The sequence below is a fragment of the Protopterus annectens genome, chromosome 11.part0 (assembly GCF_019279795.1).
Source record: "Protopterus annectens isolate FY-2018-M chromosome 11.part0, PAN1.0, whole genome shotgun sequence".
Classification (NCBI taxonomy): domain Eukaryota; kingdom Metazoa; phylum Chordata; order Ceratodontiformes; family Protopteridae; genus Protopterus; species Protopterus annectens.
In genome coordinates, this window is record NC_056745.1 from 772,169,115 (window position 1) to 772,181,434 (window position 12,320).

A 12,320-nucleotide genomic window follows, 5' to 3' on the forward strand; every position below is an offset into this window, starting at 1 on the left:
GTTCTTTGAAGGGTGGTCTAATGAGACTTAGAAGAAAGTTAGAGATGGTGGGAAATTAAGGAACAGTTTTGGAATCCAATGTGGAAGTTTGATAGCACTCAGATGTACTCTGTGGAAGCTGCTCCCGAATGGAGCATTGACATAATCCAGTACCACATTAACTGGAGCTGAACAGGGGTCTAATACCTTCTGTAGAGAACAAACATGGAATCTTGTCCACTTGCCAAGATAGATTTTCCTGATGGATTGTGACAATCCAGAAGAATGTTATGTACAGGGGGGCAAGGTTATTCTGCCCAGCAATTACTGAAGTGGAGTCAACTCCTGCAGGTGCGAGTAATTCCAAAGTTGTATCCAGAACCCATGTTGTGTACTAGGCAAGGCCAAAGGAAGGGGAACCAAACTGGTCAGGGCCAGTAGGGTGGAAAGAGGATTACTCTGCTTAAGAATTATGGGATCAGAGGAAGGGGAGGGAAGCAAATTCCTGGGGGCCAATCTTATTTCAGCATCCCTCAGGGACTCCTGTGGGGAAATTAGGGCAAAGTAGCCGCTACATTTGTGATTTGCTGGAGGCAAAGATCACAGCAAGGCTGGCCCGAGCAGCTTAAGATCTTTGCTTCTATGGTAGAATTGAGGGACCACTCATGAGGCATCTGCTCAATTTGTCTGCAATAGTGTTGGAATCCACAGGAATGTGCATTGCTTTCAGAAAGCAGTTGGAAGCTGTTGCCCATTGCCAAATTCACATGGCCTCGACAGCTGATAGGACTTTGTTCCCCCTTGTTTGATATGCCAGACATTTAAGACTGGATCGCAACTGTCCCTGACAAGAAGGGAGATTGAAATGCTTGCAACACTAGCACTACCCTCAATTCTAGAACACATATGCAGATTGGCCTCCAGAGGGGACCAGGTGCCTTGGACCATGTTTCCCCACGAGTGCCCCCCATCACAGAAGCATCCGTGGTCACTATGGCCTTGGGCTGAGATAGGGAGAAAGGGCAACTCCACAGGTGTTTGAGTTCATCCACAAAGTTAAATCTTGTTTCCATCGGTTATGCGGTTCTGAAAGGACAGGGTGATTCAAAGGGGACCACTGTTTGGAGCCACTGAAGTCTCATGTGTAGTCTCACTAGGGGGACTACTACAAATGATGCTGCCACTGATCCTAGAAATTGGACAACCTGAGCTGGAACTTTGTCTTGAGAAAGTATCACCTGGAAGTGGGACCTCAGTCTTTCTAATCTGTGACCTAGAAGGTAGACTGCTAAAGAGTATAGAAACTTGCTCCTATGAATTCCAGGGTTTGAGGAGTCAACTTGCATTTCTCCATGTTTGACATTCCTAGGTATTTTGCTAGCTTTAGATGCTCTAAAATATAGAAAATTTTAACCAGTAGACGCTTGGTGGGGGCAGTAAGGAGCTAACCATCGAAGTACAGAAAGTGAATCCTTGCAGTCTCAAGTGAGCTGTTACCACTGTCATGCATTTGGTGAACATTCTTGGGGCCGCAGAGAGTCCAAAGCGTAGCACCCGGAAATGGTAATAATCAGCTCCCAGATGGAAGCGAAGGAATCTGCTGGAGCATTTTTATGTTGCAATACTCATCCTGAAGATCTACTGAGCACATCCAATAGTCTTTCCAGAAAGGGTAGGATACACCTCAGCTGTAGAGTTTTTTGCACAATGTCCAGATTTACCTCTTTTTTTTTGCAAGTGTTCCTCCTAAAATATGTACCTTTCTGGCAAATGGCCGACTACTGAAATCATTAAACATTTGAGTTTGACTCCACAAGCTTCAGAAAATTATTGCTAATGCAAAACCTATTTTATCAATTTTCTAAGTTTGTAAGAGCAATATTTAAAATGTCCCGATTTGTCCTCCCCATCATTTTAGGCTGTCCAGAAGTTTTGTTTTAAGAGGTTGAGATGTACAGTAGGATAGACTGAAGTGACCATCCAGAATTTTGGCTGACAAATTTGTTCAGAACGCCGAGATCCACGATCTGTCTCCAGTCCCGTCTTTTGGCACTAAAGAACCTAGAGTACAACCCAGATCCTATTTGGCCTGGTGGGACTGCTTGGATGACTTGAAACATCTTTCATATTTCTTGAGCTGCTGCTTCCCTTTGACTGGGTGGAACACTGGGAATTTGCCTTAATGGCTTTGGGCAAATATTAAAGGATATGTGGGTAAACCTCTTGTGATTATACTCTGCACCCAAGAAACTTTCTTTGCCAGGCAGGGTGGTGTAAAGAAGCATCCGACTGCTTCCAGAAGAAAGCAATTGGGCTGTTCAGCAGCACTGGTAGGGCTGGCCAGAAAAAAAATTTGAAACTTGTTATGCAGACCCCTCTGCCTCTGTAGGAGTATCTTCCAGATGAGTTACCCCCTCTGCCCTGGGGGGGAATAAACTTGCCATGTGTCACAAAGGACCCTAGCTTCTCTTGTGCCACATCTTTCCACTGATTCCTAGAGTGGAATCAGAGCTGAAAATGTATGCCCACCGCAGACAGGGTCCTGCCATCCTTTCCACCTGGCTAACATCTTTCACTTTCAGGCCAGAGGGAAGCAGCTTCCACTGAAGCATTAAGGAATACTTAAAGGGTCTGCAAAGTCAAAGGCACATCCAGGTGCAATGTCTCAATGCCTGAACCCAGTTAGTCACCCCTTTGGTAAGGAAATTTACCGCATGGATGAGATGGATATAGATACCAGGGTTGCAAGCTACTACTTTGTCATGTACCTAGTCAAACTGCTCCTCCCAAGGTTCCAGAGTTCAAAGATTAGGTCTCGGAAGCCTGGTAAGTGTGCCAAGTAATTCAAACACCTAATGGCAAAGGTTGATTAAGCAAACACTTGCTTCCCTAGCCTGTCCATCACACCCAAGACTCCCTGTTCATGGGGGTGGACAGTATGGCTCTGTGAGCTTAGTGGCCACTGCCACAACCATAGCATCTAACCAAGCCTTTGGGCCAGTGTGGACTTTATTCTGGCGGGTACAACTGTCTGGTATCCAGGGGATTGGTTCAACAGTATCATAACTTTTCCATGCACACTGCACGAGTTGGACTTGACAGTCTGCAGACAGGGTCACCCAAGTAGAAGGTAGAGCACAAAAAGCCTGCAAGAATACAGAGGGGTTGGTGAGCTTCCAGCCTCCCTGCTTTAAGATCTCCAGCAAGTCTCTGAAGATTTGCTCAGGGGGCAAATGTGGGTACCCCTCCCCTTCATCGTAGACCTAATTTCAGTGAGGGACACTCTGGGGGAGTCCACATGCTTCCTCTTGCACGATCTTAAATAGTACATTTTCAGTGGGGGCTTCTGAAGGACTCCGTAGAGAGTGCCCTGCAGTAAGGTATTTTGAGGCTCGTGCTAGATGTCCCAATGAGGTATACTGTCAGCTGTGGTTCAAAGGGAGATCTATATGGTACTTCAATGTTGGTTTGCCTAAAGAGGCAAGGGCCTCCCCATCACTTGGAAAGCTGGCCCACCTGAAAAGGCATGGGAGCCCAGAACAGGGAAGCAACCTTAGAACCAGGGTCACACCCTGCTCCAATAAGCCCACTCCCAAGGAAGGAGTCCCAAGAGGACTTGTTTACTGCAGTTCCAGGAGTCTTGGCAGCACCAAGTGCCATAGAAAATCTGCCATAATAGGGTGCTGGCAGCAGAGTCATGATCCAGAGGATGGCTGCACCAAATGAGTGATGAAAGGGTCAGTTCCAGAACCCCTGTGAGGTCCAGTGGAACCAAAGTGGGAACCTCAATACCCTCAAGGAGGTCAAGGATATGCAGGAGTTGAGAAACTAACTCTAGATGGGAGGGGAGTTTTGGAAGGGGTCTAGATTCCTCTGGCCATCAGTAGCTGATCCACAAGTCACACCATGTCCAATTCAGAGAGGCTCAAAGGAGCATGTTAATAGCCCCAGAGAATCTGGCTGTTCCAAGAAAGTGCTATATTGTTGCCCAAAGAATGGATCTGCAGTAGGGGAGTATTGGGTCTCAAACTGTTTCTCCTACTGGCACAGTGATCTCAGGACTAGTAAGATGTACAGGGAGAAGCAAGATGTTTGATGTACTATTGGTGCTGAACAGGATGGATTGAACAGTTTAAGACAAGTCAGTGCAGTGGACATTAATCTGCACCATGGCTGGTGCCAGAGGCAGTGTTGCTGCAGACTGTACAGAAGTTGATAATTGAGGTCTTTGAAATTAGGATGGCACTGCAGATGGTGGTTGAGGCCCCTGTGCCAAAGTTGGTGGCAATTTAGGGATTTTTGGCTCATTAGACTACACTGGAATGAGGTGAAGGACCCAACAAGGATATAGGGCATCTCCAAACTCTGGATCCCAGTCTGGCCTTGTGAAGGCTAGATCATGCCTGCTCAACTTGGCCATCTACGTTGGTTCAGTCACCAGAGCTTTGGATGAAGGCAAGGTGGTTCATACAGCATCAACCCCTATATCACTAGGGTTGCAGGCTGACTCACAGGTAGAAACCACAATGTGAAAGTAGCTTACTCCAAGTCAGACTGCCAACCAGTCACTAGTAGAGTCCCACAGGGTTCAGTCCTGGGTCCTCTCTTTGGTATCTACTTCACTGAACCCCAGGCTAAAAAGGGACTCTGGCTGACAGTTTGCAGACTATTGCAAGTTGGAAGCTATTAACTCAGTTGTGTTGACATCCTACAGAAAGGCCTCACTGACTCTGCCTGGTGTCAGAACCATGGCTTTAAGCTCAATGCCAAAAAACATGTAGTCATCCCCTTCGGGAAAACCCAGTTCCCATGAATTACCACATCAATGGTACTCCACTGAACACAGAAGGCATTACAAGATGAGGGAACACAGGCTGACAGCAACCTCTCCAGCATCACATTGCCATTGTGGTCAGAAAGTCCTGTGTGGCACATTACTAAGGGTTTTGCATCAAGGACAAAAGGTCAGTCTCCCTTCTACTCTTTCATTAGGTCAATCATGGAGTACAATGCCCCATTTGGCATGTACCTGACTAAACACCTGCAAAAACCAGAGAGGCCAAAGAACCTTGCAAACAGGATTCTAGGCCTTAAACATTTGTCCTGCAAGGACAAAAAAACTCTAGGGTGTCATATTACCTAGAGATCTCCACGACTTAAAAAGCCATGTCTGACCCAGTTCTGTTAGAAATGCTACATCTAAAGAAATCCCAATACATCTACACCACACTCCACAAAGACCTCAACCTTATAACCACAAACAGAACATGCTGGAGGGACATGTTCATAACCCAGAAACTGCCCATACATGTCAGAGCACCTCACTGGCCCTCAAGAAAAATCTTGAGTGGATGGAAAATAGAAAATTCACTCCAGGGATCACTGCAGTTGCTTTGCTAGACAGAGGCACTGGGAAATAAGGTCAGGTAGCATGATGTCAAGGTAATCCTATAGCCTAAGCTTGTAAAGGCCCCAGGGCCATTAGCCTAGTACATCTATGGAGTGACCGTTTTCATTGGAGATGAGCCCTCCAACCTAGAAATAACATCTGAAAAAGGAGTTTTTAAAAAGCCTTTTAGTATCAGCTTATTTCTTCTCATTTAGGGTACAAGAACTGAACCTTTTACAAATTTCACATGGTGGTTGAATAGAGGCGTGGAACACCCAGGCAGTAGACAAAACAAATGTGTCCAAATTAGGCATTTAGCAACTGCATTTGTCACATTGCTTGAAACCAGTTGTCCCTTTTTCAGACATGGCAGGAACTTTTAGCAAATTTTTACCACAAATACAACGCAAAGTACCAAGATAGCTCTTACAGATTAAAGGAAAGAGTCCCAACAATGCTACTTAGATTATCTCAAGAGGTAAGAGGTAAGGGGAAGGAAGGTAGAGAGGAAGAACTGTACCGATGAGATTACCAACTTGGTAAGGAAAGAAGTCACTAAATAGTGGTTAAAGTTTAGTGACTAAAGAGAAGCAAATTACAAAGAAAAACTGTGGAAAAAGGTTGTTAGAATTATGCATTTTTATAGTACTTGGTTGAGAGCTACATTTACAAGTCTTGATATCTACGTGGCAAACTAGATCCAGGGCAACAGGGAGTGGGGCACTATGGGTAAAGTTTAGCTAGAGTTTTTTGGCTGGCACAAGCTTGTTATAAAGCAATTGTTCAGAGAAAGGAAGAAACACCCATCAGTAAGGAATGAAGATCAGATAAAGTGCCAAAGAGCAAATGAGACAGGGAACAGATAGCTTGCTTTAAATAGGAAGCTCTGCTCAAGGAAGCTTGACCAGAGGCCTGTTGCTTTTGGTGGCAAATATAAAAACTGTAATCTAGGTGAACTTGAATGAATTTATAATTTTGACCAAGATAATGTACTCCATTGGAAATGTCAATTTCTATTGGCTTCTCTGCTCTAAATGAAGCTCTTACCAGACCTACAAGTACAGCTCTGCAATATTTTACCACAGCAAATTGAGATCAGTTGCATTATTCCTCACTTACAGAATGCATCCTGCCAAGGACCGCTTAAATACAGTGGTAACAGACATGACTTATACCATACATCCAACCTGTGATCTACAAATCTTTAATACCATACAGCCACCGAGTGATCTATGCAACAAATGCATGTCAATATAGGAGGGTTGTATCAATGTGAAAACTGCTTTCTTGCCCCAGAAAAAAAGCCAAGTGGCTGACACTTCATGAAGTAAAGGAAATTAGAAGTACTGCAAATGCAACAAGCAGATAGTGGAGCCTGAAACCTCAAAGGCACCCCCATGCTAAACAGATCCAGACTAAGATTTTCTAAATGTCTGGCATTTAGTCAATGCAGCATATCAGAATTAAAGGAACCTTACAGGAATCTAGTATCATCCAAACAGTAGGATTCATGGATTTGAGATCTGGATACAGAGGAAAAGGATTGTTCATACTGTAGGATATAACTACCCCTGGCTAAATTGAAAGAGCAATTACCTGGACCAAGAGAGTAGAGTAAATCTTCAGCTAGTCTTTACAAATCTTCAAAAGAACCTCAGAATGACCAAGGGGAAAGCAAAGGTAATTTCCCTTAAAAGCGAGTCCATATTCCATTTCCTTGCAAAGGGCTGCGATGCAAAAACCTGGAGTTTACAGTGGATGAAAAAAATTACTCACCATAATGTTCCATATTTTGTCCTTTATCTCGCCTTCGTTCTTGCTGTTTGGGTTTGGAGCTGATCCTCTGCTCAAGTCTGCCATACACTATAGCTAGAGAGCTTTTACTGGCTTGAGGCTAGCCCCTATCCCAGCATGCCTAGCTGTAGTTACCCAGATCTCATTTGTGATGACACTAGACCATATAAAAAAAAGATGAGATACTCTAGACATTAGATAACACCTGCATATAAAGGTGCAATCCCTCCACAAGGTTATAGAAGTAACAGACTGGCCATAAGGAATAGCATAAAGGAAACCCAGCCAGTATAGCTAATAAAATAAGGGATTCCTCTTGATCCTCCAGGAAGGGGGAAGGGATGCAAGGAGGAAGGAGAGATCAAGGACAAACATGGAATGTTATGCTAAGTACATAACTTCTGTTATGTAGTCCACATCTCACCTTCATTCTTGCTGTTTGGGACAGCATCCCCAGCACCCGATTCTTGGGTGGCTCACTGGATAAAAGCTCTTCAGGACCATGGAACCAAAGGATGCCCTGTTCCAGGGGGGCCACATCTACTTCATAATGAATGATAAAGGTATGAGAATTGGCCCCTGCAGCTGCTGCACACACGGGATCCAGAGGCAATCTGGCCTGAAAAGCAATAGATAAACAAGGCCCTTGTAGAGTGCCCTTGAATTTTTCCTGAAGTGTTTATGGAACTCTTAGATATGGACAATAGTGCCTGAATGCCACTTTGATAGTCACCTTTGAGACCACAAAGCCTTATTGTCTGCAAAGGATGTAAATTTCAGATTTTCTAAATTCCTTGGTCCTGTGTAAATAGAAACATGTATGAACATCCAATTGAAGCTTATACTCTGCCTTGTTGCCATGATTGGGGGAAAACACAGGAAGCTATGGATTGATGCAGATTGCATTCAGAACATATCTTGGGTAAGAGGGGTTTGTTCTGAGAAACCTGGTCTTTATGGAAAATCAAGTAAGGGGGATGAATAAATAAGGTCTGTAATTCTGTGACCCTTCTAGCAAAGGTAATTGCAAAAAGAGTCAAAGAAAACCACAACATCATCCACGGGAACCTTGCTCCAGAAGCCAAAAAGTAACAGCGTCCACACCAAAGCGTTTAAACGCTAACACAATTTATTAATATTTGACAAGCGTTCTCACCACAACGTTGTAGCTTCATCAGAGACAATATTCAAACAAAAAGACCAGTAAAAATAGTCAAATACAGGAAGTGACAGATCCACATCAGCAGGTGAATCCTTAACACAGGATGTTGCAAGAAACTATCCTCGTTATCATTTCTGTCTAAGTACATATGTCATTTAAACAGAAACATTTATAATCCACTTGATGTTTCACAAGGGACCTTACTCAGGTATGTAACCAAAAGGAGGTAAAAAAGCAAAGGATGTTAACTACTTAACATATTTAAAACCATATTAAAGTAAAAAATTGTTATTTAAAATACTATTTAAAATTTTATAAATAACTAAATAGAACACATAACTAACCTATTCTGAAAATCCATAAAATGGTAATAATTACCTAATGGTAAACACTAAGGGACAATACCAAAAGGCGGTACATATATACTCCCACCTAAAGGCTTCCTAATCCTACAACTAACACTGGTAACTGTGCATATTAATGTGCAGGTACCTAACCAGTACTACACTGTCAAAAAAGTTTTGTAATTTTTATTTGTAATTGAACCTCAACACTAATCCAATACAATTTTAACAACTTCTATCTCAAATAACTCCTTAATTTCAAAACTGAGGAAATGTTGCAATTTTCATTAAGGCCTGGGTGCCTAAAGGCATCTAACCTAAATTGCCATTCTAATTCGCGGTTTTCAAGAATCAACGAAAACGGTCCCCCCCCGGATTGTAATAGGGACTTGGTCTATAGCCATAAAGTGAAAGCTGTGCCCTGGGTTAAGGTCAATATGTTTAGCCAGCGCATTTTCGTTCTTTTTATTTTTAATTACATACATGTGTTCGTATACACGTTCACGGACTCTACGGTCCGTCTTGCCAATGTAAAAAGCAGTGCAAAAATCACACAAGGCAACATAAATAATTGACCTACTTTCGCAATTTAAAGGGAAATGGATGAAATATTTTTCCCCTAACAAAGGTTTCACCTACTTTAACCTTATTACACCAGTTGCAAAATCCACAAGGGTATAAAATTTTAAACAGTATTTTAAACAATTTTTTACTTTAATATGGTTTTAAATATGTTAAGTAGTTAACATCCTTTGTTTGCTTTTTTACCTCCTTTTGGTTGCAAACCTGAGTAAGGTCCCTTGTGAAACATCAAGTGGATTATAAATGTTTGTTTAAATGACATATGTACTTAGACAGAAATAACGCGAGGATAGTTTCTTGTAACATCCTGTGTTAAGGATTCAACTGCTGATGTGGATCTATGTCACTTCCTTTATTTGACTATTTTTACTGGTCTTTTTGTTTGAATATTGTCTCTGATGAAGCTACAACGTTGTGGCGAAAACGCTTGTCAATTAATTGCGTTAAGGTTTAAACGCTTTGGTGTGGACGCGGTTACTTTTTGGCTTCTGGAGCAAGGTTCCCGTGGATGTTTGTTTTCTAGAGGTAATTGCAACCAAGAAAAGGGTCTTCCAAGTCAAACTTGAGCAGACAAGAAGCAGACAATTCGAAGCAAGAATCCAAGAGTCTAAAACGTTGTCTTACCATAACGTTCCGTCTGAGTTGCTGATAATTCCAGTCAACACTGATGGGTTCGGTTTCAAGCCCTCGGAACAGAGTCGGCCTTGTAACAAGCTTGTTTGCACCAAAAACTAGCCACGCTGGTAACCACAATGCTCTTTGCTCAGTTACCTTAGTTTGCATGCAACATGTACAAGAAATAAATCAGAGGCCATCTCTGCACATAAACCCTAATACACCACAAAGACCCAGAATATCTGCCAGGAACCCTAGGAGGGGGTTGGTGGGAGGATGCAAGGACTGGAATAAGAACTCGTATGTAATTTTATGGCAAGACAACTTCATCTGAAGTTAATCTTCCTATTCATCACTAATGGGACAGTCGCCAGCTACTTTAAGAACCTGGGAGGCCCTTAAGAACATTCCTGAGAACCATTGAACCAAAGGCAGCTCTTCCTCTGGAAATCAGATCCAATTTGCAATGCTTGATAAAATCCAAGTGTGGGGCGTAGCCTAAACAGAAGCTGCACAAATGTCATCCATGGGGGCCCTAGAAAGGAAAACAGATGCTGCAAAAGCCTTCATTAAGAGCTTTGGTTTGGCCAGACTTAGATCCCTCAAAGTGGATATGTGAAGGCAATGCAATCTGAGTTATTTACACAAAGTAACTGATACTGCACCTCCCATTCTAGGCCCCGCAAAAGAAAATAAAAGCTGGCCCGACTTGCGAAAGGATTTGGTTCTGTCCAGATAGAAATGCCATTGTCAGAGCATCCAAGGAATAGAGGCAGTATTCTACCTTGTTAGAGTAATTTGGGAAGAACACTGAGCTCAATGGACTGGTTAATCAAAAAATCAGAAACCACTTTGGGGAGAAATGATTGGTTAGTACGAGTGAAACTGTCCTTATGAAAGATCAGATAAGGGCTCTTGATACAATGCTTGTAATTTAAAAATGCTTCTTGCTGAAATTATAGCCACCAGAAATAAGGATTTCCATAACAGGAATTTTATATCACATATTGCAGTCTGCTCAAAAGGGGGCAGGGAAAGACTGCAGAACCCAGGACAGATTGCATGCCTCCACCAGCTGTCTGACGAGAGGCCTGCTGTGGAAATACCCTTGAGGAAGGTCTTGCAAAGGAGGAAAAAAGTGGAACTCCAGACCTGTTATGGAAGTTATAAACCAATGCTAGATTGACTCGAATGGTAGAAGTTGAGGCCCCATTGTCGAACAGTTCAGCCAGATGAATAGTGGCCACACGGGCTGAGAACAGGTCTACCTTCAGATTACGTGACTAGAGAATCTTTTCCATTTGTCCCTGCAAAGTTTCCTGGTAGATGGTTTATGAAAGACCAAGATATCACGGACGGGTAAATAGAGTTTCCTGCCTGGCAACTAACAGAAGTGGAGAAACCAAGCTGTCAGCTTGAGTGGACTTGCTCTGTGGTGTCAGCCCTTGTGGGTGAGAGGTCCTGACTAGTGTCTATTATCCAAGGAGGTTGTAAGACATTAGGTCAAAAGGGAAACACTTGACAAGGCCAGAGTGGGACAATGAGGATCACCGCTTCTCAACCGAATAGCTTTCCTTAGAACAAGGGGAATTAGAGAAATCGGAGGACAAGCATAAAGGAAACCCATGGGCCAATCGTGGATCAAAGAGTGTCTCTGACTCTGAGGGGGAAAGAGGGCCAAGTAGCGGATGTCTTGTTTGACGGAGAGGCAAAAAGGTCGCAGCATGGCTGGCCCCAAATGATGAAAATTTCCACCACTCTGGTTGAGACTACTCGTGAGGAAGAATGCATCTGTTCAGCATGTCCGCAATCACGTAGGTTGGAGCTCCCCAGGATAAGCATTGCGATCAGAATGCAGTTGGAAGCCATCACCAACTGCCAGATTCTCATGGCTTCGCAACATAGGGGGTAAGATGTACCAGACCACTGACAAGTTGTCCGACTGGACCACAATCATTCCAGATGGAAGGAGCAAATGAAAAGCTTACAAGGCCAACAGCACTGTTCTTAACTCTAGAACATTGATATGCAAGTTGGCCTCTACAGACCATGTGCCTTGAACAGACGTTCCCTGGAAATGCACACGCGCCCCCCCCCCCATCAGAGAAGCATCCATAGTCACTGTGGCACTGGGCTGGGGAGACTAGAAGGGGCAACAAAGATTTTCATCTGTACTCATCCACCACAGGAGATCTAGTTTGCAAGTGCTGGTGATGAGAATAGTACAGTTGTGTACCTACCATAAATGTAGATGTTAGACTGCCTTCACCGTTGCAGTCATTACACTTGGGTTATCCTGCTGGCAGCAACCCGTAGTCTGCCCAAGTTCCAAAGTCTTGGTCTGGTATCTGTTGCTGTCGCCTCTTCCCAAAGGATAGTGCGCCAGGGGTATAAAAGTAGCAACAGACGCCATTTTCTTCAGTTTCTTGTCCCAGATGTCAGGTGCCCCCAGATA

The 12,320-nt window shown here is 43.4% G+C and overlaps 1 protein-coding gene across 1 annotated transcript in view; it reads right to left on the minus strand.

The window, feature by feature from the left end:
• CAPRIN2 (caprin family member 2) overlaps positions 1-12,320 on the minus strand; it is a 1,868,571-nt gene that overhangs the window by 1,391,092 nt on the left and 465,159 nt on the right. The gene's annotated exons all lie outside the window — the stretch shown is intronic.